Here is a 27,779-nt window from a genome sequence, read left to right as displayed (position 1 = left end):
CCCTACCTGTAATGATATAAGAAAATATACGTCTGCCAACAATCACTCATTCACTAAACAGGAACTAAATTTTAATGTAAATTATTTATGATTAAATCAGCTTTGAAGTATTATATCAGGAAATTGTAAAAGACCAAAAAAACACATCATTTATTTTCATTTATTTACAGACCCTTTTGATACACATGAAATGTCTCATAATAGTAGTCTTCTGTATACATAGAATATTACATTATTTTTTCATTATATGTTTCATAAATATTTTTCCATGTACATCCATCACACTTACTATTTTCATGGTTGCCTAATATTCCACAGCATTGATATTTTGTTATTCAATTATCCTCTACTGTTAGAAATTTAGATTTTTCCAGTTTTAGATAGTATAATGCTTCTCTAGGCATCTCTCTTTATTTGGAGATTTCCAGTAACATCATTTTCTCCTCTTGAATTATTTCCTGAAGATATATTTCCAAAAATAGGATTATCATGTTGCCTTGTATTTGATATGCATTGTCAAGTTGTTCAAAAGAAATGCTGCCAATTGACAAAACCTAGAAGGATAATGGATGAATCTCTTTTTCTGAAGCCCCTCTGATGTAATTCCCTTTGTGCTAAGCAACAAAACTCAGATTTATTTCTGATTTTATTGGTAAATCTTGAAGTAATTTGGAAATCTCCCTTTACTAACATAAGGCATGTGACATCAATCCATAGATCATGTCCCTAACACCAGGACTGTGTTCACAGATAGCAGAAACACACTGTAGGCTGCCTAAGAACTCTACTTAGGCTAGCCTCATTATCTTCCTTCCTCCCTCCTCCCTCTCACCCTTCTTCTTCTTTTTTTTTCTTTTTTGAGACGGAGTTTTGCTCTTTTTGCCCAGGTTGCAGTACAATGGCACAATCTCGGCTTACTGCAACCTACACCTCCTAGGTTCAAGCGATTCTCCTGCCTCAGCCTCCTGAGTAGCTGGGATTACACAGGCACAGGCCACCATGCTGGAATAATTTTTGTATTTTTAGTGGAGATGGGGTTTCACCATGTTGGCCAGGCTGGTCTCGAACTCCTGACCTCAGGTGATCTGCCTGCCTCGGTCTCTCAAAGTGCTGGGATTACAGGTGTGAGCCACTGCACCTGGTTCCCTTTCTTTCTTTCTAAATTAGATTCTGAATGGCTGAAACTGGAACAGGGCCAACACTGGTGACAATAGAATGGTGAGTACCAATGTCCTACTAACTCAAAGGGCCTTTGATTCCCTGAGAGTAGCCTGTAATTTTTTGGTTTTCTGCAGGGAAGAGGAGAGAATGGTGCCATCTTGCATCCCTGGAAAGTTTGCCTAGCGGAAGAGTGAATGATATTCTGCTGAGGGAGATTTCTTCTATGACCGCCCTCTCCCTCAGTGAACACTTGTGTGATCACTGCTATTGATCATAAAGAGAATCGAACTAATACAAAGGAAAGAACAGCCCCAGAATATATTGTGAGCAAAACAATTTGCTGAATAAAGTATAAACAATATCAACTCAGATTGCCCAGGACATTTCATTGTTATTAGAATACAAAAAGACTCCCTTTTCAGAGATAGCTTTCTAAAGACAGGTCTAAAATAATCTGCTGGGGCCCGCAGTCTGAACTTTGACAATTACACAAAATAAAGGACAAAGAAGGGGTTATCAATAATAATAATTTATCAATGGTAGTGTGTTTTCTGCCTTTCAGTGTGTCTTGAACCTTTCAAATGGCATTATTGTCTCCTTAGATGGAGCTGACCAGGCAACCTTCCCGGGAATCTTTGTTGCCTTCCTTGAAAAACATTGAAAACAAACAAGCCCCTTTCTCTTCCCAGAGACAGTATAAGCGATATTAATGGTTATCTACCTGTGATAAGCACAACAGTCTCATTTTACCTGACTTGAAAGGGTCATCTGTACTGTCAAGCCCAATTAACTTGTCTTACTCTCACACAAGAAAGGAAGGTTACTGAAAGGCCACATCTTGCTTTATATCTTGGCTGCTCTGGTACAATGACCTGATCAAAGGCCATCAAACAGTCAGTCCAATAAAGCCAGATCCTGCTTTTTCAGGACACGGACATAGTGCCACACATGGGAACTTTCAGGTTCTTACTGAAAGGCTCAGAAGCCAAGATGGGATTTTATATGAATAGGTTCTCCCAGAGGTTAAAAGAGGCACTAGGCTACTTCCCAATTTTATAATGAGGCTATAAAAAATTGTGATATATTTTAAACATTTACTGTTAATAAATTAATGCTTTAAATACATAAGCAATACAATGTAATTGTGCTTTTCATAAAATAATTACATGACTTACAAAAAGTATTTAATTTAAAGTGCACTATAGGCAGGATGCCTGCAATGGGACAGAAGCTTATAATTGAATGATAAATATCTTCTGTCAATCATGCATATGTATCTTTGAGACTCCCTTTGGGGAAAATCACCAAAAGCTCACATTTGAAGTCCTGGGTGAATGGGAAGCCTGAGTAAATTTCCAGTCAATGACTGAACTGGCAGCCCTGAGATAAATTCTATTTGCATGTTTCAAGCAGGTCACAAAACTCATTACTCGTCTGTTCCACAGATCCTATGTCAGTGCTACAAATCTATCGGATACTCAAATGTCCGTTGGTACACTTGGTTCTGTTCCATAGCATTCTAACGCTAGAAATAACAAACAAACAAACAAAAAAACCTTATTTATTTATCTTCCTGTTTCTAGGAAAGCTTGGCTCAACGTCATCGCCCTAGGTGCCTATCTACATGAGTGCCAGAGTGATTTCTTGCTTCCTTTAATGGTTCATTTTGAGGTTTATAAATTCAACTTTTTGAAACAAAATTAAATGAGACTGGGATTATTTGATTTGGAAAAAAAAGGAATTTGATAGGGTTCCCAGATGTTCCATATGGATGGGATTCTTCTGTTTTTAAAATAGCATCAACAATACACACACACTCACACATAGTCACTCACTTGCTGACATGCACTCACATATGTAGTATTTGTGCCCAGATTAGACACTACAGTGCATTACTGTTAACACAAATTTTGTCAAAATATGTACCAAATTCTGGCAAACCTAGCAAAGATGAACAGTGATAAACATCTTCAAGTATCTACACATCCTCTGGATAAAGTTTAAAACCAGATATTTCTACATTTCTACTATGAATATAAAGGAATGAATCGATTTAAACTAGGTTAGACCAGGAATTGATTTTAGACAGGATAACTGTTAAACTTCAGAATGTATTGCCAAGAAAATTTGTGGAGCTGAATCCTCTGATGGGATGAAAATCTTAAATCTTAAAATCAAAACAAGACAAAACTTCCTCTGATGCTAGTGATTTTTTTTTCTTGTTTTTGAATCAGAGCTTCAGTCTGTTGCCCAGGTTGGAGTGCAGTGGCACAATCTTGGCTCACTGCAACCTCCGCCTCCTGGGTTCAAGCAATTCTCCTGCTTCAGTCTCCAGAGTAGCTGGGACCACAGGGGCCCACCACCATGCCCAGCTAATTTTTGTATTTTTTATAGAGATGGAGTTTCACCATGTTGTCCAGGCTGGTCTCAAACTCCTGAACTCAAGTGATCCACCCACCTTGGCCTCCCACAGTGCTGAAATTACAGGCATGAGCCACTGCACCTGTACTGATAAAAGTGATTTGATTCTTTCTCTGATACAGAAGAGGAATAAATGAGGAAAAAATCATTAAGTTCTGTTAGAATTTTTAAAGTATATTTATATTCTACAATTTTATAATTAAATTTAACTTTCCTGAAATATCTCTAATTTTGTGTGTGTGTGTGTGTGTGTGTGTGTGTGTGTGTGTGTGTGTGGAGAGGGGAGGGGGCTACTCCTTTCTGAAGATTCCCGACTCAACTGTATAGGCTGAGTCATGAGTTGAATTTTAAAAATACATTTGAATGTATCTGTTTTCTTTAAATCAGGTCAGAGTTTGAGTTCTGGTGTCCTGAGGCATTTTGGAAATGAAAGTTCAATACTTAGAAAAGAGGAAAAGCCAACAAAAGATAAGCCTGGAATTATTGGGAGCCCATTTTAGCTGTAGTAAGGAGATGGCAAATGGACATGGTGGAGCTCATCGGAGTTTCGTACAGAAGCTCTCAGTAGTCCTTGGAGTGTGGGCCGATAGTCCTTCTGAGCAGAAGCCCTTAAATGCACATAATAAAGGCAAAGAACATAAGCTGGGCAGCATAAGATAAGCATAGGACACAACACCTTGATATTCTTTGTCTTCTTTCCTTGTCTGTCTCCAAGTTAGTAGGCAGAGGTGCTGTTCCAGATAAATGCCAGCACCAAGTGTCTGTGTCTGGTAGGCTTGACCATTTTTAATAGACATTTTTGGACAAAACAGAGCCTTACAACTTAACTAATCAATGGATCCATTGAACAAATGGTTTTGGGAATGTCTTTGGGCATCACTGTCTACTCCGGTAGGCAAAATTATGGGTCCCCAAAGATATCCATGTCCTCATCCCTAAAACTTGTGAATCTGTTACCTTGCATGGCAAAGGAGAATTAAGGTTGCAGATGGAATTAAGGTTGCTACTCTGCTGACCTTAAAGTAGGGAGATTATCCTGGATCATTCATGTGGGCCCAATGTAACTATGAGGGCCCTTAAAAATGGAAGGGGGAGGCAGTAAAGTAGGGAAGAGGAATGTGATATGATAATGACTCGCTTGCTGTTGCTGGCTTTGGAAAGAGGGCAGAAGACCTGGAGCCAAGAAATGAGGGAAGTCTTTGGCCACTGGAAAAGGCATGGAAACGAATTATGCCCTAGAGCCTTCAGAGAGGAACGCAGCCCTGCCAACCCCTGGATTTTAGCCCAGTAAGACCCATGTTGGACTTTTATTCTACAGAACTGTAAAACAATGAATTTGCATTGTTTCAACCTCAAATTTTGCAGAAACTTGTTACTGCGGCCATAAGAAACTAATACACTTACTCAACAATGACATTCCTCTTATTGCACTAAGTAGACCATTGCAGGAAGAAAATGACAACCATGATTATATTTGCCCATGGCGATGAAGATGATTAGTGATACTATATTCTTCCACCTCAAAATGGAGACACTGATCAACCTCACAGCCAAATATATTTGCCTCTTCCACTTCTCCAACACAAGCCCTCCTCACTGTCCCCTAAATTGGCAAGAACACATGGTAGAAAGCTTTCGCATGCATGACACATTTTCTTGGGAGTACTCAAGGTGCTAGGCTTAAATCCCTGTGAATGAGCTATAACTCCAATTGTCCTTCCTTCCTTCCTTATTTTTTTTTTTTCTGAGACAGGGTCTCACTCTCATTGCCCAAGCTAGAGAGCAGTGGTGTGATCACAGCTCACTGCAGCCTTGAACTCCCAGGCTCAGGTGATTCTCCCACCTCAGCCTCCCAAATAGCTGGGACTGCAGGCATGTATCACCACGGCTGGCTCATTTATATATATATTTATAAATATATAAATAAATATATTTATAAATACATAAATATACAAATATATATTAAATTAAATATATTAAATATTTTAAATATATTAAATATGTAAATATATTTATATATTTTATATATATATATATATTTTTTTTTTTGTAGAGATGGGGTTTCACCATGTTGCCCAGGCTGGTCTTGAACTCCAGGGCTAAGGTGATCTACCCACCTCAGCCTCCCAAAGTGCTGGGATTACAGGCGTGAGCCACCATGCTAGGCTTACGGCTCTAGTTCTTACTCATGAAACTTTATCACCTCTCAAAGAGGGCACCTTTATTCCTTCTACTGTGAAAGGAGATAAGCTTACTATGCAATGATCTTGCAAAACATGCCTTCATGGAGGCCTGTTCTTCATATTAGGAATGTTCTTAATTTCTTCTCCACATACCTGTAACCTACTTAACACTCAGAGCCCAACTCATTCTATTTTCTTCCCAAGACCTTTTTCCTTATCTCTACAAGCAAGTCTGCAGGAATTGACTGTTTATACAAGGGGACTTCAAAAAGTTCATAGAAACATGAAATTAAAAGATAAACATTAAAAATGTAAATTTTATGTCTCAACATAAGCACCGTCAAGGTCATGACACTTTTGTAAGTGATGATCCGAGCCATTTAGTCCATCCCTAAATAACTGAGGGTCCTGGGAATTTAACCATGTCAATGCAGTCTTTTTTACATTATTAATTGAATAAAAATGGGTGCCCTTTAAAGACTTTTTTAAGATTAGGAAACAAAAATAAGTCAAAAGGAGCCAAATCAGGACTGTAAGGTGGATGCCGATGATTTCTCATCAAAATGCTCACAAAATTGCCTTTGTTTGATGAGAGAAATGAGTAGGAACAGTGCCATGGTAGAGAAGGACTCTCTGGTAAAACTTTCCCAGGCATTTTTCTGCTAAGCCTTTGGCTAACTTTCTCAAAACACTCTCACAATAAGCAGATGTTATCATTCTTTGGCCTCCAAAAGTCAACAAGTAAACTGCCTTGAGCATCCAAAAAAATTGTTGCCATGACCTTTGTTTTTGACTGGTCCACTTTCACTTTGACTGACCACGGCCACCCCTTGGTAGCCATTGCTTTGATTGTGCTTTGTCTTTAGGATCACACTGGTAAAGCCGTGTTTCATCTCTCATAATTCTTTGGAGATACGCCTCAGGATTTTGATCCTACTTGTTTAAAATTTATATTGAAAGCTCTGCTCTTGTCTGCAGCTGATCTGAGCACAACAGTTATGGCACCCATGGAGTGGAAAGTTTGCTCAACTTTAATTTTTCAGTCAGAATTGTGTAAGCAGAACCAATTGAGATATCTATGGTGTTGGCTACTGCTTCTACTGTTAATTGTCAGTCCTCCTCATTTAGGGCACAAACAAGATTATTTTCTTCCTCCTAAATTTATGTGGAATGGTCTGCTGCTGTGGGCTTCATCTTCAACATTGTCTTGTCCTTTCTTAAAATGAGTTATCTATTTGTGAACTGTTGATTTATTTGGAGTATTGTATCCATAAACTTTTTGTAAAGCATCAGTGATTTCACCATTCTTCCACCCAAGCTTTGCCATAAATTTGATGTTTGCTCTTATTTCAATTTTAGTAGAATTCATGTTACTCTGATAGGGGTTCTTTTCAAACTGAAATCTTATTCTTCTTAGTGCCTCAAACAAGATCTTGTTCAGACATATTATAACATGTCAGTTCAAGTTTGTTTTGGTACAAAAAAATTTTGAACACATACATAGTTTTTTCATAAAATGCATTTTCATGAACTTTTTCTTTATTCTTGTTTCGAAACAGGGTCTCATTCTATCATGCAGACAGAGTGCAGTGGTGTGATCATAGCTCACTGCAGCCTCAAATTCCTGGGCTCAAGTAATCCTCTTACCTCAGCCTCCCAAGTAGCTGGGACTACAGGTGTACACCACCATGCCTAGCTAATTTTTAAAATTTTTGTAGAGATGGGCTCTCACTATGTTGCCCAGGCTGTCCATGAACTCTTTGAAGACCTCTTGTATATCCTTTATATATAGGATATAGTTATAGCCTTTCCAACACTCAGCACAGGGCTTTGCACATAGTAGGCAGCTGGTAGGTAGTGGAAATTCCACAGACCTTGTCTCAGAGGAGTGAGACTTGAATCTCTGCTTTCCCACTTACTAGCAGTGTGGTCCAAGATTCGGTGACCTTATCAGAAAAGAAAAAGAAAAGTAATACACATCTCACAGATTTGTTATCAAGATCAAATGAGCTATTGTTTATAAAAGTACTTTGTAAATTAAAGTACCATTCAAATACAAGGGATCAGAGGATTAAATTAAATCAATTCTGTATTGCATTTCTTGAACTAGTCCTAAGATTGTTGAACTATGTCCGGTTTTGCATATGAGCACATTTTCATAAGTGCACTATAATGCCATTGAGGAAGCCCAGGATTGTTTATTCTAGTAAAGAGTAGGCCAAAGTGAGTTTTCAAAACAAACTCCAAGTGTTTGTCTACTCAGTAGACAATTGTGAGCAGCTTCACAGAGTCACTGGCCTCAAATTAGAGCAAAAAGGGATTTGGTCCAGACATAAGGAAATACTTCATGAATATAAAGACTGTGAAACCTACTATTAAGGGAAATTGTGGAGACAAATAACAGCCACAAATAAGTTACTTTGTGCTGCCAAATTGACCAAGGAGAAAAAGAAACATGTTTATTCTTCAAAATGTGGATGTTCTGAAGCAATTAAGCATCTTCCCTTGCTAAATTGACATATTTTTGGTCTTGAGGGCAATATAAAATTAAATTCTTGAAAAGAGATTTTAAAAATAAGAGATGGCATCTCATCTAAAGAAAAAGAGAAAGCAAAATGAAGAAACTGCTAAAAATAGAACAATTTAAAAATACTATTTGTAAACTACTATAAAAACTTATATAAAGATAGTATAATCTCTAAGAAATTGTCTCAATGAAATAAAACCCATCCCATACATATCCTTTCCCTGTCCTCTTCATATCGCCTCCCCTACAGCCTACAACAGTCCTTAGCTCTATAATTGAGCATAAGCCACTATTATGCTAAGATTGGGAACCTCAGTACCCTACTTGGCATAGCAACTGGTAGGTGATTAGAAGGCAGAGTTGCCTTAGATACCTATATGGATGTTATCCAGAAGAGATGAACATCCTAATGCTATTACAGACATAGTTTAAGTTGAACTATAACTTGTACATGTCTTTCAAAAGGACAGGACTATCTTTGTGATGACTGAATAGTGACAGCTAAGGTAACCCGAGTCCAGCTAAAGGTCACTGACCAAGCTCCATGCTCTACAATAAGCTTATCAGGGCCATCTCTTGAAATAATAGTCACTTCCAGGTCTCCTTCATCTTCTTCACTCTTTGCCTTCCTCCCTCCTCCCCCATCAGAGCCCACCCTGCCCCCTCCAGGATGGATCCTTCAGCAAGGTTCTCTCTTTTCTTGGGCTTTTCCTGTTGCCATCACAGAGCCCTCAATGTTTTTTATAGAGTTATCTTTATCTAACCTTGAGTCAAAGGCCACTCTTGCCCCAGGATAAAAAGCAAATCCCCTCATTTAAGCATCTTCCTTTTAAAAAAGGAAAGGGCGAAGTTTTAACATAAATAATACATTAATATACATTGAAGAAAATTTCTAGGCTAAGCAATCCCATTTCATAATTTTTCTTACAGAATCTGGCTGTGAAAAATGTTTCTACCACTTGTAGACTAGTGAAAGGTAGAGTCTTTTTGGCAGGCAGCATTCCTTTGTGTTTCCTGGGTAATTTCTTACAACTTGGTTTTCCTAAAATGTAGAAGTAGATTGTCCAACAAATGCTTCTATTGAATGCCAAAATGATGACCAAAATAGACTCTCGCCATGGCTGCTCCAGGTCTTATGACACTTCAGCCATATTATTTTGAGCAGATGCCCTCTAAGTTCCACCACGGTCAGCAGTTATATTGAAATAAAAATGATTACTTTTGTTATAGCAAATGTAACTGGTTGATTGCCAAAGACAAGATTATTTGTGCAGAGAATTGCCACAACCTCCAACTAAACATTATATAAGTATTTATTTTGTGGCTGGGTATCCCTAATGTGTCTGTTCACAGTTTATTCCAGAGTTTACCTGAAGTTTATTCTGGTTTCTTTGCACAGTATCTACAGTATTAAATCACAGTGCTGGCCGGTCGCGGTGGCTCACGCCTGTAATCTCAGCACTTTGGGAGGCCGAGGCGGGCGGCCATGAGGTCAGGAGATTGAGACCATCCTAGCTAACACAGTGAAACCCTGTCTCTACTAAAAAATACAAAAAATTAGCCGGGCGTGGTAGCGGGCACCTATAGTCCCAGCTACTCAGGAGGCTGAGGCAAGAGAATGGTGTGAACCCGGGAGGCGGAGCTTGCAGTGAGCTGAGATTGCCCCCCTGCACTCCAGCCTGGGCGACAGAGTGAGACTCCCTCTCAAAAAAAAAAAAAAAAAAAAAAAAAAAAAAAAAAAAAAAAAAGTGAGACCAAATCCCTATGCGCAGTGGCTAAGGAATGTTCTGTGAAGACTGAAGCTGGGAAGCTGGATCCTTTCCTATCACCTATAAGGTCTGTACCATCTAGCCCCAAGTCCCCCTCTACCTGCATTTCCAGTAACTTTTCTCCTACCTTGCTATGCTCTGGCCATACTGGCTTCCTTTTCCAGTTATTTATTTATTTATTTATTTATTTGTTTGTTTGTTTGTTTGTTTGTTTGTTTGAAACACGGTCTCACTCTGTCTCCCAGGCTGGAGTGCAGTGGTGCAATCTTGGCTCACTGCAGCCTCAACCTCCCGGGGCTCAAGTGATCCTCCCACCTCAGCCTCCCGAGCAGCTGAAAGTACAGGTGCATGCCAATGCACCCGGCATAATGCCATGTTGCCTAGGCTCATCTCAAACTCCTGTGATCCGCCTGGCTCAGCCTCCCAAAGCACTAGGATTACAGGCGTGAGCCACCATGCTCAGCCCCTGGCTTCCTTTCTGTTCCTTAAATGTGCTAAGTAAGCTGCTTCTCAGATCCTTTGTCCTTTACACTCCCTCTGCCTGGAACTCCCAGATATACACCCACGGGGCTCCCCTCCTCACTTCATTCAGGTCTCTGTTCATATTTCCCCTCCTCACAGAGCCTCCCCAGCATCCTATCTATGAGAGCATCCTCTGTCACTTACCATCTCCTGTCCTTATTTTAATTTTCTTCCCTTATATTGTTTAATGCACAGCTGTGTCCTCAACACCTTGCCCAGTTTCTGGCATGTGGCTGGTGCTCAATAAACATTGTAAACTAATGAATAAATGGATGAATGGATGTTCAACCTAATGGAGGTCTTGGACAGATTCACAGATAGAAGTCTCATCTTCTGTCCTTTGATGGTTCCTTTATTCTCCTAAACCACGATCCTCCTCACGTCCCCATTCATTCAGCATCATGTGCTCCCAGTGATGCTGAAGAACTTCCTTTGCCACTAGTCTTTTTTATCTAAGCAAGATGTTCTCCTTCCCCCCAGTCCCCATGGATGAAAAACCCAACAGTTTTCTTGGTTAGTATCCATTTAAGTATTATACAAGGCCTCTTTTTTAAAAGGTTTCAAATGGAAACCAGGCACCCCATCTTTTCAAGCATTCCACCTAAACAAGTTATATGTTTTGAGAATACATAGGCTCAGACTCAAATCAAGTTCCTTCCTTTTTGCTCAGTTCTTATCTCAGTAAATTTAAGCTGGCACCTAGCTCTGATGACAATTTGACCATCTTCTCTGTGAGAGTTTTTGAAACATCCCAAAGCCCAATAATATTCCTTCAGGACATTCAGCTGCTGTGGTTCCTGAGAAAGAAGGGTGCTCGCTAGCGTTTATTAAATGCCTACAATATTCCATTGCATTGACCTGGAGATTTTTTCTTTTTTCTTTTTTCTTTTGTAGACAGAATCTCACTCTGTTACTCAGGCTGGAGTGCAATGACCGATCTGGGCTCACTGCAACCTCTGCCTCCTGGGTTCAAGTGATTCTCGTGCCTCAGTCTCCCAAGTAGCTGGAATTACAGATGTGCATTACTATCCCAGCTAATTTTTGTATTTTTAGTAGCAACGGGGTTTCACCATGTTGGCCAGGCTGGTCTCAAACTCCTGACCTCAGGTGATCTGCCCCCTTTGGCCTCCCAAAGTGCTGGGATAACAGGCCCTGCCAGCCCTGGAGATCTATAATGTCACTGAGGTCTACCACAGGGTTCCTATTGGTTATGCATTATTTGAGAAGGCAACCAGAATACCAGTGCCCTCTGAGCCTACCTCCAGCACTTCAGGATTCTCAAAAGCCACAAAAACATTCCTGCTGTCTCTCGAATGATGAAGCACATTATTGAGTGTGAAGGCTAAGCTACTGTAAAAATAAATCAACTTAAATAATAGAAAAGTTACTTCTATTTCATGTAAAAGCCCAAAGGTACTCTAATTGGGCTGGAAAGGCACCACTGGTCTGTGAGTTCATCCAGGAACAAGGCTTGTGGGTTGGTTCTGCTGTGGTCAACGTATGCATCCCTATCAAGGCCCAAGGCAGCTGGTCCAATTGTTGCCATTTCTAAGCCAGCAGGAAGAAGAAAAGTGGAAGTATAGGCTAAGAAAGTTTCATCTTTGAGAAAAAGACCCAGGAGCTACAATACATTTTTTCTTACATGCCATTGGTGAGAATGTAGTCACATATAATACCTGCTGAGGAAGCTAGGAAATGTAGTCTCTAGCTGGTGGCCATGTGCCCAGTTCAACTTGGAGGGAGTTACACGTCTAAGAAGAAGAAGAAGGTGAGAATTGTCCCTTGGAGAGGGTTGGCAGTCTTTTGCCAAACTAGGTTTTTAATTGACTGGATTTTAGGTCTGGGAAATAAACCCTCTGAGTGATATAATGGGCTTTGCATGTTTGTGGCTGACGGGAATCTTTTCAGCAACATTCCTCAGTGTGGAGAATGTCCCATTTTGTGACTCCTGGTTCCCATGAATAAAGGCAATCGCTTGTTTTCCCAGCATCTCTTGCAGGAAGGGCCTAAGCATGTGCCCCAGGCTCTGCTGATCTGATATATTGTACAAGACTTCAATTCAGATAAGCAGCATGAAGAGCCTTGCAGCATCCATTTTCTGATGGGAGCGGCAGCTGAGGCATTTGATGTGGGGACAGCAGTGTGCTGGTTCTGTGTCAGCTACATAAGGCCTAGCATTTGTGTCTGGTCAGAGAGTCCCATGGTGTGGATTGGGTATTTTCTCTGGCCGTGCCATTTCTGAGCCTAACTTTCTTGCCCTACCAAAGATTCCCACCTAATGTTCTTTAATGATTTTTTGTTCTTGCTTGAATTGGAGATGTTTTTGTTATTGGCAACTAAGGATCCTTTTAATAAAGCTGAAGATCACCTTGTGTTACTTCTGTGCTTTTGTTTCCTGGGTTGGTCAGATGAGGGTGGGGGCAAGAGGTGTTATATACATACTTCCAGTCATCAGCCATGTATGGTGCTGTCACTGATGTGTGGAATACATGCATCTGGGATCCAAGATCAAGGGTGAGGGAAGTAGAAGCTGCTTTACTCACCATCACTCCCAGTAACTCACTTATGTTTCCTGTCCCAGCAACTTCTGCCTTTATTTCACCTAGAGGTTCTGGTTCTTGAGGTTCTTAATACAGAGGACGTATCAGTTTCCACTACATCTGCACCTGACTGGTCATTTTGGGCTCCTCTGGCCAGTAGATAGGCAGGCAAAGGAAAAAGTATTTATACTGGAAGATGCAATTAACTTTGATTATTACTAGGAGATAGAGTTGCTGCTGCAAAACGAGGGCAGGGAGGAAAATATCCGAAATTCAGGAATTCCCTGCGAATACTTCGTGGTGCTTCCCATACCTGCTGATAATCATAAGCGAGTGATTACAGCAACAAGAATTGGTAATCAAAGGCTTGGACTCCTTCCTGATGGTCTGGGTTACTCTACCAGGCAGGCATCCTAGACCAGCCGCAGTATGGCTGAATGTGAGAGTGAATCTGGGTGATGGAGGAAGAAACAAAGAATGTCAGTTACAGCCTTGGGGCCAACTGCAACATTGGAGACTGTAGCTGGTCTCAGTAACTCACGAATCCTCGTTATTATTATTATTTCTAACACCACCATGAAGGGTTTATGGCAGTGTAGGGTAAATTTAATGTGGAGCATGAGCGGATCTCAGCATGCAAGAGACAGATGATGCTGATGCTGGTCCATATTCCCTTAGTACTGACTGTTTTCCTGCACTCAGCCAGATTTCCAACTGACAACACCTGTGACTCCACTTAAAAGCTTTCTTTGGCCATCAGAGCCTACTCTGTCCATGCACAGAGCAGGCCAGAAGAGGCAAGGAATTAACTCCTTCTGGGAATCACCCTCAGCCAATGACTGGGGGAGACCTGTAGAGATACCCCAGTTCCCTTGGCCCTTGGTTGGGGTAACTCTGTGGTTAGGTCTCCATAGCCTTTTAGAGCTCCCCAGTGGGATTAAGCTCCAGTTGTCCAACTAGTAACTTGCTTGATAACACAAACTTTGCTCTCTTCCTTCCCAGAGAGCCTATTCCAGGTCCTTGGAACTCTGGAATTCTATGTCCAAATGGCCCTAAACCTGGTTTCAGTGCTTGCGCAAGGTCTTCTCTTGGCTGTTCCTCCAAAGGTGGATAGCAACAGAAGTGTGCAGACCTCTCAGTCTGAGGGAAGACTGAGGAGTGGCTATCTGGGGAGGGAAGCACTAGATAGAGTGTGAACATGGGGGTCATAGTGTCCACATGCATGAATGGAGGACCTCTCTCTGTGTGGCATAGTATCAGAAATGGAAGAAGAGAGGTAGTAGAGTAAAGGTAGAACGTTTTGGTACAAAATTCCAAGGAATCCAAAAATTCTAAATTTAACCCAGGCCCCCCAGGTCACTTAGGTAAATTTGTCAAGGCAGAAGGATAGAATCTGTTTTCTTTAGCAGTTTGTTAGCTTGCTTTATAGCCTTGAACTATTTAGACATTTAGGATATGGCCCTCTATTTGCACTCTTTCGCCAAGTCCTGGCAGTAAGTATGTAATCAATGGCTGCATGCTAAACTATAAGATGCGAAGAGCAAAAAGAGACCCAGGTGTGTAGGGTACCAGCCTTTCAGACGAGTTATTCCTGAGGGTTACTCATGTATATTTTTAGTCACTCTCTATTCCAACTCTTAAAGAAAACCACTAGAGACTCTGGACCACTACTGTCTTGAAAAGATAAGAGGAGTCATTGGATAAATCACTGCATTGTCTTTTGTTATTACTGCTTTTCATAAAAGTAGCTGGTAATTGGACCCATCTCTGTACCCTGTTCCAAAAGAGGGCAGCATTGCCACTAGCACGTTCCTTCAGCTGTAAATGGCCAAGACCCTCTGCTGGAGTAAGAGTCATCCATTACTTTGGTACCTCCAGGCTATATTCTTGTGATACATTCTATGTATGGAAAAGCAAGGCTTTACTAGCAGCATCAGCTCATACATGACACCCATGCTTGACTCTTTGCTACTCAGAGTCATTTTGATATTATTTGCAACATAGAATGGTTAATCTGAGCCATACATTTTTTTAAGTAGTTCCACAATGTGGGTAAAAGTACGTGTGTGTGTGTGTGTGTGTGTGTGTGTGTGTGTGTATACATGATAGTGAATAGCAAAAAGCAAATATCCTCCTCCTCCACCCCACCTTTGGTATTGATATTTCCTCTATGCTGGTAGGAGTGCAGGGGCAAATACCATTTAGATGTTCTTGGGACTGATATTAAGAAATTTCAGGATACCCCCAAACAACCACTTCAAAAGATGTGCACTTGGGTTCTCTTGCTCATATGAGGTCAAACTAATTGGATCACTTAAACACAGATAATGCAGAAGAGGAAGTCTGGCTGCTCATGATCAATTAAAACAGTTTCCCTCTCAATTTTTTATTTGGTTTGGGTTTCCTTTGCTTTGGACCTTGGCGTTAGAACACACATAGAAACTGTGTGTTTGTAATTCCCCTCAGGCTTTTCCTAGAGGTAAGCACTCTAACTGGGGATGGAGATTTTGGTTAATTTCTTAATTGGCTGTGTCCTGGTAATGGTTTTTGCAGGATAAAAGCTCTGCTTCTATCTCAGTCATTATGGACAGTGAGTCAACTCAGGACTTTAAATGAGGTTTATTATCTTCAGAGATTAAGGCAGTATTTTCTGAGCAGATTTAAAAAAATGATCTTGCTTAATTAAAAGGCTTCACTGGATAGTGTTTGTCAGAGAGCCCAGCCGCTGGCTGTTATTTCCTGTGTCAAACTTCCTCTTACCCCTCAAGTTTGTACATGAGACAGTTAGGGGGCTGTGTCTCAGCTCTGCCACCCACGTCTCAGCCCACTCACACTCGATTGGACAGAATGTTAAAGAAAACTCAGAACATAAACTTGGGTGGGGAGAGCTCAGAACTCTACGTTTTGTTCTGTTTTGTTTCTTTCTTTATAGCTCATCATAACCTATGCCTATTATTCTCTTTGGATATTTCATAGATTCCAGTCATAGGCCAGATTCAAGACTCAACCCCAGTTATTGGGTATAAGACAATAGGTACTCAATAAACATCAGTTGAATTGAATTAAATGGGATTGAAATATGCCCCCACTAAGACATAGATCTCTTAGGAGTTGTTTGGCTGCAAAAACCAGAAATCTAGATGACTAGCTAAAGCTAAACAAGAAAATTTACTGTAAGGATACATGGATTTCTTTATGAGAAAATGCAAAAGGAAGTGGAAACTTACCAGGAATGAAAGAGAATGCTCTTTATAATTGTAAGTGCTCTCATTTCTGAAGAATCATTCTATTATTCTCCCTCTCTCTCTCTTTCTCTCTCCCTTTTAAACTTTCTTGACTTAGTGTGCATGACAGAAAATGGCATTCCAAACCCCACATAAACTCCTCTTTCAAATGCTTAGTATTTGTCAGCTATAGCCATTCTGTTCTCAACACATGGGTACTGGCTTTCTTTCAAGCTTTGACAGACATCATTGTCGAGCAGAACTTTTTCCCACTGAGCTTGGATGCTGCTTCACATTCTTTTTAATTCAGAGCTCCAGACAGCCATGACTAGTTGTTGAAATGGCCATCTCTGTTCTAATTCCTCTTTCAATGGATAGCCCTTTCAATATTTTAAGATAGCTCTGGCGTCTTCTGTGAATATATAATTCTAAGGCTTAATTTCTCTAATTTCTTCAGTTCTATAACGTGGTTTTGAACCTACCTTTAAGTTGCAACAAAACCTCATTTAACTCACAGAAATTCAGTAATATTTGTGTTGTACCAAACAACAACGACAACAACAATGAGGGAAGAATCCCCTATTCCTTTCCTCCCATTTACACTTGTAGGAGAAGAAAAACCTTTTCTCTAATCTCCTAGATTCTGTAGCTGGGCCTGTGAATCAAGCTGACAAAAGACATATTGGCAGGAGAAAATCATACAAACATTATCTGATGTCAATAATTTTTGTGGCATGAGGGGCTTCATAGGAAAGAAGTGAAAACCCCAAAGAAGCAGTTAGAGTCAGGGGCTTATATACCATTTTAACAAAGGGCAAAAAATTTGTGGAGAAATGACAGGACAAAGGATGGGGGTCCAAAAAGGCCCTAGGGGCAGTAATCTGTGGGACAGTGACTAGAAAATATATGAGAGAAACTAATGGAAGATAAGAGTTATTTCAGTAAGGTTTGCTTGTGCAGACTCGTCTCTGCACCATCTCCTCCCCAAATCCTTTTGCTGATAAGAGTATTCTCTTTTTCTTGGTATCAGAAGGGCAACTTTCTCATGAGAAATATGCCTTGCTTTTAAGCAGAAAGGGGAAGGGCAAAGATCCTTTCTTGCAGCTGCTGTTTCTCAATTGTCTTCATCTCAAATAGTAAATATGCAAAAGTGGCATAGTTTGAAGTGGCATTTTTCTGATCCCTTTCACAGTCACCATTCCCACTGGATTCATGAACTAGAGAAAGAGTGAATAGGGAAAGGGAACTCATAGAAAATGTGCACAGGAAAACAAAAGGAGTTAATTTATGCCTTTTGACCTTATGACCCAGGTCCTGGCAATATAAAATTGATTTAAGAAATATTCAAAGAGGCCGGCTTGGTGGCTCACACCTGTAATCCTAGAACTTTGGGAGACTGAGGCGGGTAGATCACCTGTCTCTATTAAACATACAAAAAATTAGCCAGGTGTGGTGGTGTGTATCTGTAGTTCCAGCTGCTTGGGAAGCTGAGGCATGAGAATTGCTTGAACCTGGAAGATGGAGGTTGCAGTGAGCTGAGGTCGTGCCAGTGTACTCCAGACTGGGCAACAGAGCAAGACACTGTCTCAAAAAAAAAGAAGTTCAAAGACAAAGTTGACTATACATAATTTTAGTGTGGTGACTTTAGAATTTGTGGCCCACCTAAAATGAGATGCTTCTCTGTTTTCTTCCGAAGATGGTCCTACTTGCCCTCTCTCACTTAGAGAATAATCTCTAGGAGTGGAAACAGGATTCCCCATGTGGTCTCAGCAGCAGAAGGTGGTGTGGTTACCATCTTATTAGCTCTAGTGCTATAGTTCTACATATACTGCACATCAGCAGTATAGGGATTACTGAAAGCCCAAAGTCCTGCATTTTCTTGCACTTATTCCAATAAAACCAGGAAATAATGCACCCACTCATAATATGAACTCAAATATGATTCAGTTAACTCCCACTTAGCCCCTGTTCTCATTAACACTGCATTAACTTACCCACTGCAGTATTATACTGTGATTTTTTTAAAACTATAATTAACAAGATAGCTCAAGCAAAAGCACATTAAAGAGGGACCAGTACCAAGAAGGTACTCAGTAAAATCAGCAAATGTTTGCCTCTCCCAGCCTCCACAGGTGCTTTATTGTGCATTTATCGTTTCATTTTCCCTTGTTGGTTCTGGTTCATAGTTCAAGCCTGTCATAATCTTGGCCGGGCGCGGTGGCTCAAGCCTGTAATCCCAACACTTTGGGAGGCTGAGGCGGGTGGATCATGAGGTCAGGAGATCGAGACCATCCTGGCTAACCTGGTGAAACCCCACCTCTACTAAAAAATCCAAAAAATTAGCCAGGCGTGGTGGCGGGTGCCTGTGGTACCAGCTGCTCGGGAGGCTGAGGCAGGAGAATGGCGTGAACCCGGGAGGCAGAGCTTGTAGTGAGCCAAGATTGCACCACTGCACTCCAGCCTGGGCTACAGAGTGAGACTTCGTCTCAAAAAAAAAAAAAAAAAAAAAAAAATCATTAAATAACACTTTAGAATGTTTTTAAGTAACACTTTAGAATGTTTTTAAGTATTCTGTGTTATACAGTGATAGAAGTTTTTATCTCCCAGTATAGAGTTTTCTCCTCTATACCTTCCCCTTTCTCACCCATATTTGGACACATAAAAATAAAAGAAATTGCTTTCAAAAAGCCTATTGGCGTGCAAACCTTGGAGGCATAGCAAATACATTGGATGATGGAACCTGGGCCAAAAAGATTATGACAGGCTTGAACTATGAACCAGAACCAACAAGGGAAAATGAAGTGATTCAGGCAAAAGCCTGTACCTGTGCACAATAAAGCACCCGTGGATGTTGGGAGAGGCAAACATTTGCTGATTTTACTGAGTACCTTCTTGGTACTGGTCCCTCTTTAATGTGCTTTTGCTTGAGTTATCTTGTAAATTATAGAAAAAAATCACAGTATAATACTGCAGTGCGTAAGTTAATGCAGTGTTTGAAAATCACCTGTAACAAGCTGAAACAATAGAACACGATCCCCATAACTGGTCTTCCGTAACATAGTGAAGATTCTGTATTTCAGCTAATTCTCAACTAGCAAAAGAGAAATAAATGAACAAGAGAATTAATATTTTGTTGTTGTTCATCCACTTTCTCTCCAATTTAGGGAGCACTGAGGTCAAGGATCTGTCTCACTAGCCTTCCACCTTTGACTCTTCTTGCAATGGCTCTGGTTCGATCTATGCCTTTACTAAGCCTTCAAATTCTTTAAAGCAGGGAAGTACAAAATTGTTACAAAAGGCCCTGTCAAAAGATTCTTCGAGTAATTAAGGATGGCACACTCTGCACAGGAAATGAAGCCCTTGGAGAGATTTGAGGAAGACCTCATGGAGAAAGAATTGACCTTCATTATCTCAGGAAGGCTTTTGACATAAAAGAGAAAGAGAAGAAACTGATTACTTAAAGAGGGGAGAGAGCTGTAAAGAGAACTACAAGGATGAGCATCAGGCTTAAAGTGGCTTAATTTATAAATGGATAATTTAAAATCAGAATAGGAACATTCAGCCTTAATATGACCTACTCCCCTTGCAATCAAAAAGTGAAGGTCAGTACTTAACAAAACCGCAGAGGTTAAGGAACACACATACACACACACATACACAAATATATACATATATACACACATATAAATGTATGTGTATAAAATGTGTGGGTGTGTGTATATATATATATTAGAATCAAGATAAAATATATCCTGATATTATAAAATACTTACTCTAATAAGACACATGGCTAAAATCTAATGACCCTGAATAATCGAAGTTGAGTTTTGTGCCTCTTAAATGAAGAAAAATAATGATAAAAAAGAGTTTTGTGCCTCTTGATACATATGCAAATGTACATACATGTGTGTGTGTGTGTGTGTGTGTGTATGTGTGTGTGTGTGTATACACTACACTGCCTAAAACTGTTAGGTCTGATCTCTAACATACTGATCTCTAATGTAAAGAGGAGTAGTATGGGGTAGAAAGTAGGGCATGGTGTTTGGAACCAAATATCCGAGGTTTGAGTTCTTGTTTAGCTCTTTGCTATTTTCCTTGACTAAAATTTTCTGAGTTTCAATTTTCCCATTTTTGAAACCGTCATGAAAATAGAGAAGTGACAACTTGTGGTGTTCTATAAAGTCTAGGCAAATTATATACCATCAGTAAACATTTTATCATTAGCTTTACAGCTCTCATTCAAATGCTTCTACAATCCCATCAAGATTCATGAATATCACCATCATTTCAATTATTTAGTAGATGATAAAATGAGCATTAAGACAAATCCCTTTTCATGAGCCAAGAATTCCTGGCTGTGCTGTTCATGTTTATTCACCGATTTTTCAATAATTAGGAGAGCAGGAATAACAAAAACACGAATAAAAAGAACTCAGCTTAGTAAAAGTAAGGTAGCCAGAAAACCAATTTCAATGTGTATTTTTATACCTCAGAAAAAGCAATTCACTTTGTAAATGGTGTGTCAGGGCCATCCCTAAGGGTCATTGTCCTAGACCAATGATATTAACTATGAGTCTACGTTCAGAATTGGAAATAGAAATACCTCCAGGTATTTGAAGAAGAAAAGGATTTAACTCAGGGAAATAGGCACTTAAAAAATTACTGGAAGGGCTGTAGGCACCACTGAAATTTTTGAGTTTAAGAACAAACTGCTAGTGCTTCTTCAGCAGCTTCTTCAACATCCACCCACCCTCCTCTCCACAGCTTTGCTTGTCAGCAGAAAAAAAAGAAAAAGGAAAAAAGCAAAACTACAGATCATCTCTACTAATGCCTGTAGACAAAAGGATAGATGATGAAAAATTGCAATGTGTTACAAGAGCAAATGTTCAAGGTGTTAAGGGAGCGAGCTCATGATAGTTGGGTTTTAGCTCCCGAGGCTGATAGGGGTGTTTTGTGTTCTAGGTGGTCAGGAAAAAATAAACAGAGTCACTTTCTTCATTTATGAACCTTGTAAACCAGAGACTCTAAGGTTTGATATAAACATTCTGTCTAGTCAATATATAATGTTGACAGTGACGAAAAAAATTTTAATACAGAGATAAAACAAAAATATTTTTTGCCACGATATAGAGAAACAAAGGTATAATCATTTAACCGCTATTTTCTCCTTACATTATAGGAATTTCCATACCAACAATTTTGGTGGCCATTAAAGTGAAGTTGAGGGAACTGGATAGAAGAGAATTACCCTGACTTTACACTGGAAAGTACCCTTAGCATTGTTCTAGATGGTGACCTAGAGAGTGCCTGATTCATGCAGCTGTATGTAGTTGAAATTGAAAGTTGGCTCTGAAATCACAAGCTTTGCCAAATTCACTCAATGGAATCTTAAACAATAATAGCAAAAACTTCTCTGCATCTTTTCTATAGATGTTTCCTATAATTTTAATATTAAGGCATATGTTCTAATAATGTTTCCTCACTGGTATCGTCTCCCCTGAAGTCTAACATTCTTGTACTTAGTTTTCCTCCTGGAGTCCCAGGCAAGTAATTACTATCTTTCTTTTTTGGGGGGTTGGCAGACATTATTTGAACTGCCATCCCTATTATGAGATTCAGGTGAGAACAGGCTTGGGCAGGGAGGGAAGGAAGCCACATATGTGCATAAATGTGCCATATCGCAGTGTTCTTGTTGCAAATCCCTTAAGTGATGGCAACAGAGCCAAGGACTGGGAGGTCAGCCACACACCCTCACAATCTGGTGCACTGGCATCCGTTGTGCTCAGAGTGGTTTGTTTCTGACAGTTACGGCAGCTGGATCAACACTTATTTTTTTCAAAATGACTCAGATCTTCATGTTCTGTTGCTTTGGGGTAATACCTATGACAAATATTAGGACGTGACGGTGCAGGGCTAGGAAGAGTGGACGTGACAACAAGCACTTGCTTTAGGACATAGTGTCTGAAGGCTTCAACTCTGAAAGTCTGGTGACTCAGCTACTCAAAATCCTACATGTCACATTCCTGTAAACATCCAACATCTGCTCCAATAATATATATGAGGGGACATCATAAAAGTTGGATTTCATGACAAAAGTTTTGTTGTCTAGAGAGTCTCTCTGATGAGACCATGAGGCACAGTTGTGATCAGTTTTAAGAAGGCATGGCATTTTTGTTAGTTGCTCACATCTGTTGAGACTTAATGATATGCCAGGCACTCCCCTATAGGTTTATGTAGGACAACTCTACGAGGTAGGCAGTATTATTATTATTATTACCATTTTATAATGGAAATGGATACACAGAAGGGTTCCAGGTTAAACAGCTTGAACAGAATCATCTAAATCCCAGAAAGTTGGGATCAGGTTCCTCTGTGGGACTTCTGTTCATGTTACTATCATCATTCTGGTCACTCAGCCTCAAAACGTTAGATCTTGATGGCTGGGCGCGGTGGCTCAAGCCTGTAATCCCAGCACTTTGGGAGGCCGAGACGGGTGGATCACGAGGTCAGGAGATCGAGACCATCCTGGCTAACACCGTGAAACCCTGTCTCTACTAAAAAAATACAAAAAAAAACTAGCCGGGTGAGGTGGCGGGCGCCTGTAGTCCCAGCTACTCGGGAGGCTGAGGCAGGAGAATGGCGTAAACCCGGGAGGCGGAGCTTGCAGTGAGCTGAGATCCGGCCACTGCACTCCAGCCTGGGCGATGGAGCCAGACTCTGTCTCAAAAAACGTTAGATCTTGGAGGGACCTGAGAAGTTATAGGGCAACACATTCATTGTAGGGATGAGGAAAACAAAGCTAAGAGAGCATTAAATATCTGTCCTGAGGATCTACAACTGGACTGTGGCAAAACCAAGACTAGCCAATATTGCTTTTGTCTCTTACATCACACTCTGACTTTTCTCTGCCCATTGTTCTTCATTGCTAATGAATCATCAATCTTATTCACTTCCTTCTTAACTTTTCTGATCTCTGCCCCTTCCTTCCTATCCACCAATTCAGGTTCTGGTTACTCTTTGCCAGACAACTACAGCAGTCCTGTGGCTTCAGGACTGCCCACCTGCCTTTTTTTTTTTTTTTTAAAGTAGGTAGAAATTGGAACAAAAGCAATTAGTAATTATAAAATCACCTTTCAAGAAATGTTATATTTATTCCATTCAGTCATTTCTCAAATGTTGCCAAATTTCTCCTTTGTAATTGCTAATTGTTATTTTAAAAACGTCCTCTTTAAACATTATTAGTGCTTAGCTCTCCCTTGTAATTAGATGCAATTATTAGAACATAGTTTATATTAACCTGGGTTTGTGTGTTGTGCTGTTTGAGCCATACTTCCTTCTGACTTGTTCCTGTCCCCGATAAAAATTCCTTCCTTTATTTTTGCACAATCTTAAAATTTTTTTTAAAAAAGAAAGCATGTTCATTATAGAAAAACCCAGTGCATATAAATAATTACAGAAGAAAAATCTCAAAACACTTAGATTCTTATTCATCCAAATCAAGGTTAACACATTGCTGTGTATTATTTCTCTTCTATGTATAGATTTTTGTTTTTTAATGTGCAAATTTGGGAAACGAACTAATATTCCTCTTGGTTAAAATGTGGATAATAATACCTCTATCACAAATTTGTTGGAAGAATAACATGAGAATATACATGAATGACACGGACAGCAGGCAGGGAAATACTGGGTAGAAGAGGGTGGTTTCTTGGCAAAGGCCCCACCCTCAAGCCTAGAAACCTGTGGTGCTAAATGGGAATAGGCATTCCTGTTTTTGTGTCCAAATGTTGCCTTTTGGCCTGCTACACGACCCCCCATCCTGTACCCATATAAACCCCAAACCCGAGGCTCCACGAGCAGAAGAACAAAGGAGCAGAAGAGTGGCAGAGTGGCACAGCAGAGACAGAAAGAACAGAAGGAGTGTCTGAGCGTCTGAACGTCTCGAGAGAAGTTCGGCTGGGAACAGAGAGGAGATTGGTCACAGGACAGCCAAACTCCAGGGGAAGATTATCTTCCCACTCCATCCCCTTTCCATCTCACCATCCATCCCTCTGAGAGCCACCCCATCACTCAGTAAAATCCCCACATTCACCATTCTTCAAGTCCATGTGACCTGATTCTTTCTGGACGCTGGATAAGGACTCGAGTACCAAGAGGGCAGGGTGTAAAAGGCTGTCACCCTGACCCTTCACTGAGCTGGTTTAACACTCAGCCATCCGTGGATGGCAACTGCTAAAATAATATTAGTTGTAACACACCCTTAGATGCTACCATGGGGCCAGAGCCCAAAAGCACTTGCCCTGACTCCCACACCTGCCCGTCTGCATGCTCCCCCTCCCATAAGGTGTTTGAGTGCATGGTGACCTGAGCAAATGAGCCACACCCTTATTGAAATTCCTGCAAGGGGTTTGGGGAGCTCTACCATTCTGTGAATATACTTGGCGTATAGAAATTGCCCAACACGTGGTAGATATGAGCTGTTTTTATATTCAGCTCTTCAAACTCCTGGAATTAGTTTTGATGTCAAGTTTGAAATAGGGGTATGATTTGATTTTTTCCCCCAGTGGTTAAGTAATTGATTTGCTTTTTCAAAATTAAAGTTTTAATTTAGAGATAACTGTAGATTCACATACAGTTGTAACAAATTACACAGCGAGATCCTGTGTACCCCTTACCTAGTTTCCCCCAGTGGTAACATCTTGCAAAACTATAGAACAATGTGAACCAGGATGTTGACCCTGGTGCAGTTAAGATACAGAACATCTCTGCCCAACAAGGATTCCTCTTATTTGCTGCCCTTTATAGTCATGCCCAATTCCCTCCTGCTCCCACCCACTTAACCATTTGTAACCACTAATCTGTTCTACATTTCTATAATTTAGCCATTTCAAGAATATTATAGAAATGAATCACATAGTATATAACATTTTTGATTGTTTTTTCCACTTAGCATAATTCTCTGATGATTAATTCAACCTTTTGCTGTATCAACAATTCTTTCTTTTATAGATTAACTTAGGGAGAATAGGTCCATTTAGGAGAGGTCATATTGTCTCCATCAATTAGTCTTTTTAAAAGTCTCATGGAAATGTTTTGCTATTTTCTTTACTGAGTTCTTATAAATTTTTAAAATTTTATTTTTATATAATGTATACAAATAAATGTGTTATGGATCTACCCAACTTTTAAAATGCATGGGAAATATACTTGTTGAGCATGGTTCTCAGAAGGTCTTGGATTTTAAAAGTATCCTTTTCTCAGGTACTCTGAAACAGTTAAGTTTACTGTTCCACTAGTGTTGGCTCATACTGGTTGCCTATATTAAATCCCCATTCTGGGTTTCCTGATAGGCCCCAGAGTGAGACAGGGAGCATTGTGCTCTGTCTTCTTCCCATCTTGGCTTTATTTTGATTGAAGTTGAGTTACACGTTCTATTTAGTAAGAGTTAGAAACGAATGAATCTTGCTGAAAGAAAAAAAAAAATTTGAAGAACTAAACCCAAGACATGACACATTTGGCTAACATCTCCTAAAGACACACGCACTGTGGTGAGAGAAGTGTCATTTATGTTTCAGTCTCTAAATATTGTGTTTATTGTAGGTTATGATTTGTGAGATTTATCTTGTTTTCTTTCAAAATCACTGTGAGTCTTTTTACTCCAAACACATAAATTAACTCTACGTTTCTGGCACCTGTTCACATAACCTGGTGACATAAGGTCCTAAGTATAGAATTTGTATTGTTATAAATACAGATATATAGAATAAAAATTACTAAGGTATAACTTACATACAATAAAGCACAATCATTGTAAATAATATTTTCTCCATCTCCAGAAGTTCTTTTGTGTCCCTTCTCAGTCAATTTCCTCACCCACCCCTAGCTTCTGGCAATCACTGATTTGCTTTCTGTATTGACAAATTCTTTTTTTTTTTTAAAGGGTGTTAAGTAAATGGATTCACACAGTATGTACTCTTTTGTGTCTGGTTTCTTTAGTGCAATTTTTTTTTTTTTTTTTTTTGAGACAGGGTCTCACTCTGTCATTCGAGCTGGAGTACAGTGGCATTATCCTGGCTCAGCAGCCTCTACTTCCTGGGCTCAAGCCATCCTCCCACCTCAGCCTCCTGAGTAGCTGGGATGTGCCACCATGCCTGTCTAGTTTTTGTATTTTTTGTAGAGATGGGGTTTCACTGTGTTGCCCAGCCTGGTCTTGAACTCCTGGGATCAAGTGATCTTCCTGCCTCAGCCTCCCATGGTACTAGGATTACAGGTGTGAGCCACTGCGCCTGGCATTGTTTTTGAGGTTTATCTGTGTTGCTGTGTGTATTGGTAGCTCTAGAATTTGTATTTTTATTAAGGCTACGTCCATTGAATTAAGACATATATTCTGAGGCCAGGCGTGTTGATTCAAACCTCTAATCTCAGCACTTTGGGGGGCCGGGGCAGGTAGATCACCTGAGGTCAGAAGTTTGAGATCAGCCTGGCCAAAACAGTGAAACCCCACCTCTACTAAAAATACAAAAAATTAGCCGGGTGTGGTGGTACGTGCTTGTAGTTCCAGCTACTTCAGAGGCTGAGGCAGGAGAATCAGTTGAACCCATGAGGTGGAAGTTGCAGTGAGCCAAGATCGCACCACTGCACTCCAGCCTGGGTGATGGAGTGAGACTGTCCCTCTCTCCCTCATCGCCCCCCCCAAAATATATATATATTCTGAGTACCTATTACATGCTAGGCACTGTTCTTGACAATGAACAGTGTGACAATGAACAACTGTGAATAAAAAGAGACAAATCCCTACTTTCATGGAGTTTACATATTAGTAAAGACAGGAAGTAAGAGCTTCCTATATGTATACACAAATGGTACAATTGCTATAGAATGGGCATTAGAGACTTCTTGGGAAACTTTAGAAAAAGTTTTCTGGGAAAATTTTACTGAAAGTTCATTTTTGAGTATTGAAAGAGTTGAAGGAGAGGGCATAAAGATATTTAGGAAAAGAGCATTCCAAGTGGAAGCAGGTACAAAAGCCCTGGTTCCTGCCAGGAGTCCAAGAAACCCAGAGTGGCTGGAGTGGAATGAGAGTGAGGTCAGAGAGGAAGGGTGGGGTGAGGGGGTGCAGACTTTTTAGTGCCTGTCAGCAGTGTAAGGGTTCTAACTTGAGTGAGATGGGAGCCACTGGAGATTCGGAGCAGTGGAGTGACATGCCTGACTCATATTTTCAAATGGTCACTTTGATTGCTGTATTGAAAACAACTGTAGGGAAGTAGGAAGACCAGTGAGGAAGCTGTGGCAACAATCTATGCAAAGATGATGATGGCTTGGACAAAGGTAGCCATGGTGGAGGAGTGGCAAGTGGCCACCTTCTGAACACATTGAATACATACAGTCAACAGGAATTGCTGATTGACTAGATGTGTAGTATGAGGGAAAGA

The sequence above is a fragment of the Rhinopithecus roxellana genome, chromosome 4 (genome assembly GCF_007565055.1).
Source record: "Rhinopithecus roxellana isolate Shanxi Qingling chromosome 4, ASM756505v1, whole genome shotgun sequence".
Lineage (NCBI taxonomy): Eukaryota > Metazoa > Chordata > Mammalia > Primates > Cercopithecidae > Rhinopithecus > Rhinopithecus roxellana.
Note: the sequence above shows the minus strand (reverse complement) of the source record.